The sequence below is a fragment of the Triticum dicoccoides genome, chromosome 4A (genome assembly GCF_002162155.2).
Source record: "Triticum dicoccoides isolate Atlit2015 ecotype Zavitan chromosome 4A, WEW_v2.0, whole genome shotgun sequence".
In the NCBI taxonomy this organism is placed as follows: domain Eukaryota; kingdom Viridiplantae; phylum Streptophyta; class Magnoliopsida; order Poales; family Poaceae; genus Triticum; species Triticum dicoccoides.
In genome coordinates, this window is record NC_041386.1 from 703,778,659 (window position 1) to 703,783,117 (window position 4,459).

At 47.4% G+C, this 4,459-nt stretch overlaps 1 pseudogene; it reads right to left on the reverse strand.

Moving 5' to 3' along the window:
• Positions 1 to 1,585: 1,585 nt before the first annotated feature.
• LOC119288024 lies at positions 1,586 to 3,503 on the reverse strand (annotated as a pseudogene).
• Between the last annotated feature and the right edge of the window lie 956 nt (positions 3,504 to 4,459).

Consider the following 4,459-nt stretch of genomic DNA (forward strand, 5'->3'; position numbering starts at 1 on the left):
TACACCATTACCACAGTTTGTGTCTGCCTAACTTTCTTGGGGTGTTAGGTCATGTGTAGTATGCCTTCGCGCAAAAGGCCATGATTATATGTCATTCACTAGTGTGGGCTGAGATTTTAGAAGGAACTAAATAGAGAAGTGGATCATTTTGTTGCCCCTTCCAGGTGGACTTGACAAAATTTCGGCCGTAAATCAAACTGTTGTAAAATAGACCCCAATTTTGGTTGGAGTCCCGCCTCCATATTGTAGTTTAGCAAACGCTTAGTGCATGACGTCCGGGGAAAGAGAATCATTTTCACTATTGGTGGGGGAAGAACGATGCGAAAGTGTTTCGAGTGAGAAAGGACGCTAAATGTGTGCGTATGGGAAGAACTGGGAAGGCCCGAGATCCGGATGAGGGTCGTCTCGACCATCCAGCGGCCTGAACCGTGTGTATCAAAGGCTGAGTGTTCGGGCTTTGACACACGGGAGCATGAGGAGGCTGGTATTTTTGTACTTGTTGTAGCGTCTGGGTGTAGCACAAACTGACACACGGGAGCCTGAGGAGGCTGCTGAAGGATCATTTGCTAGAGCGAGAAGTTTGGTTATTCCGTCCCGTACGAGTTCATCGTGGAAAACGCGGAGCGTGTAACGCGTGGAGAGAGATTGCATGCAAACTGATTGCCGCTGGCCAGGCTCAGATGCCACATATTGTCAGTACGGATCAAGTCATATAATAATGTACTCACTCTTCAGTACTTCAGAAAAAAAGTACTCACTCTTCTCAAGCTGTAAGTGCACCGACGTAGGGGCACGCACCTGTCAAGCATTGCCCAGCCGCTTGATTGTCTCGCGATTCGCGAAGTCGGATCCCGTGGGAGGGCAAAGTAAATCTTAAGTTTCAATCGTTGTAACTTATGATTTTCTCGCTCACTGTTACCAGGTTTCATAGATAATTTTTTAAGACTTTTTTCGTCGAACGCAGGCACAAAAATCATGATTTTATCGGTCACTCGTACTAAGTTACAAGTGTTGAAACTTAACATTTATTTTCAAAGTTCGTCAAAACATATTTATGGTGAATATTATTTGAAAGCCCACATCACAAGAAACACGAATATAAAAATAATATTTAATTCAGACTATTCGTTCAAAAGATATGAAAGTTTGAAAATCAGAAGCATAAATTAAAGCTCGCGCGAGGGACTCGGTGCCTTGAGACTTGTGTGACAGAAATCCTCTCCCAATGCAAAGCAACAGCATGTAGATACCAAATATCTCACATCGAGATTTCTGCGCAACACAATAATTCATCAAGAAGATTTGGACACATTGAACGTTGCACGCAAATTAAGTGGATCAGTCAATTACTTACATCCGTGTCAAAACTCTGGCCTCGTGTGGCCGTGCTTTAATTTTGTGTGTTAGTGCTGGTTTGCTGAGCTGCAAACTCAATTCAGACATGCAAGTATATGGTCAATTTGGACGTACAAACCACTGACTGCAACGTATATATTTATTGATTGATCGAGATGCGTGGGCATACACTTCTCATTCGCTACCAGAGTACAGTAACAAATAAAAACAATAGCTCTTGTTCATTCAATATAAGCCCTCTTACAGTCTATAATCACTTTTTTTTTTGTATCAGCATCCTACAAATATACCCTCTGCCGGCATAGATCACAAAACAAATAAGAACCAACTTTCCAAATAAATAATAATCAGAACTGAAGCAAAAGAAAAAAAAAGATAAATTGAAAAGAATATCAATGTCCTAAATATAGGGATCTGTGCAGCTCCTGGAACTTTATGTGACAGTAGCTCAATCCACTTATTCCATTATGGTGCTCGTAGTTTTCTCGATGAGGTCCCATGCACTCTTCACATGCCTCTCTTCCTGAAGCGACGATCCAACGGCGAACCGGAGAATGAACTTGTCACCAACCATCGTGTGTGCAAGATAAACCTTGCCAGTCTTGTTCAGTTTCTCCATTAGTTGATGCCTCATCGGCATGCTCTTCTGTCATGCATCCACTTGGCTTGATCCTAAAGCATACAAGAGCAAAGTTCCTCGGTACGACCACCTCGAACCTGTTGTCGGCACGGACAAAATCTTCAAACATCTTAGCCATGACGACATCACTGCGGATGTGCTCTTGGAGCTTTGCGGTACCATAGGTGCGCATGACCATCCAAATCTTGAGTCCACGGAAGCGTCGACCGACGCCAACCTGCATGTCCTTAAGATCGGTGACCTCGCCAGACTCGGTAGCGTCGTTCTTGAGGTACTCCGGGTTTGTCTCCAATGAGTCGCTCAGTTGGTGAGCATCGCGGACATAGAGACAAGTGCAATCAAGACATGTGAGAAGCCATTTGTGTGGGCTCATGCTAATGGAGTCCACGTGCTCAACGCCATCGAGATGGTGGCGAAATTCCGGGCAGATACACGCGCTGCCAGCGTAAGCAGCATCAACATGGACCCAAGGATTGAACATGGTGGCAATGTTGGCGATGGCGCCCACTGGGTCGACGGCGTTGGAAGACGTGGTGCCTACCGTGGCACAAACATATGTCGGCACGAGACCGGCGTCGACATCAGCTTGCATTACCTCGAGAAGCTTGGTCGGGTTAAGCCCGTAGTTAGTTTCCGGCCCGGTAGGGATGGAGCGGATGTTGGCGGGGTCGAAGCCTGCGAGGTGGCATGCCTTGAAGAATGTGGAGTGGGTCTGGTCGGCAGCATAGACAACCAAGCGTGTCATGTGGGACACGCCAACGGAGCCACTCCGACGTAGAGCTGCATCACGGGCGGCGACTAGTGTGACGAGCATTGCCTCACTGGTCATGCCGAGGATGACGCCACCGCCGGTGCCATGGCTAGTGCTGGTGTGGTTCATGAAGGTGGTGGGTAGGCGCAAGAGCTGCGTAAGCCAGTCGAGGGCGAGAACCTCCATCTCGGTGGCTGCGGGCGAGGCCTGCCATGTGAGTCCGACGGTGTTCATGGCAGAGGCTATGAGGTCGCCAGCGATGGCGGCCCCGCTATTGGTGGAGGGGAAGAAGGCGAAGAAGTTGGGGCTGGCCCAGTGCATCATGCCGGGGACAACAGAGGTCCTGAGCTCCTTCATGGTGACATCGAACGACGCAGAGTGGGTCGGCGGGGACGCGCTGAGCTCGTCTTGCAGGTATCCCGGCTTCACGTTGGGAAGAACCGGCATGGACTCAGACGGTTGTGTAGTAGTCAGAGATGAAGTCGACGGCCTTGTGAAGATATGCGCGGACATCTTCAGGGTTGAGCGGCTCAAACGCAGCCTTATCGTAGGGGGAGGCGGAGAAGGACATTGGGTGGGTGTCCAAGCTGCCCATTTTTGAGACGGCTTAACCCTTGATTAGGATTGGATCAAAGGTGGTGTGAGGTTTCTTGGCTTGATGAAGTGGAGCTAGCTCACTTTGCTTCGCTTTGCTGCCGGAGAGCAAGGAGAAGCAGAGGAGGAGAGCTAGCAGTGCTAGCTTTGCTGCTTGGTTTGGTGAATGGAGTGTTGGTTTGGTGAATGGAGCGTTGGTGTGGTATATATAGCACTTCTGGATGCGGGAAGCGGCGTGGCGGTGTGGGTGTTGGACGGGTCGTGGTCGCGAGCGCTACCAAAGTGCATGCGTGGGTAGGTTGGTAGGTAGTCATTCTCACGGACCCAGCACTAACGAGGAACAATTTCTTGAAGACGACACGTCGAGAGGAACAGGCAAACCTCGTCCGATATGCATGGTGGCGTCCGTTAATTGGCCACAATCCAGCTGCTTAAGCTCTTGCACTCATGCATGGATCGTTTTCGTCACCACAAAAAATCGCCTTTTGTTCTTATTATCAAGGCTTGTGCTACTTGTCGATCGGCCCATTGGCGAGGATCCGCCGGGTCGCTGTTCGACACGATTTTGTACCAAGAAGTGGTCGAGAAGTTAAATAGTAACCACCACTTAGAAAAATGTTAAATACCACAAGTGCATATAGTATTAAGAAAAGAAGAAGAAAAATCATTGATCAGTGATACTTTTCATATTCTCCTTCTTTCTCTTTTACTCTCTCCGTTCGAAATTACTTGTCATAAAAATGGATGTATCTACAACTAAAATACATTTAGATACATTCATTTCTTTGACGAGTAATCCCGAACGAAGGGAGTACATGATTATAAGTTATAACCCACGCTATCTTTTTTTACGTAGAAGATTTTTCTTGAGCGCCGAACACTCAGAGAAGAATATATGTACGCACGGACTTGTGCTTGCATGCTCGCTAGCTGATCAATTTGATTATTATTATTTTGAACAAGCTAATCTCTTGACTAGCCTTGTACCTGGTGCATGGCAAAAAAGTTTTTGAGGGAAATGGTGCATGCATGGCAAAATTGCCTATCGTACTAGTAACATGCATGTATCCATGGACAGGTATAGTACTAGTAGTAACGTGAACGTAAGCTCTCTGGCT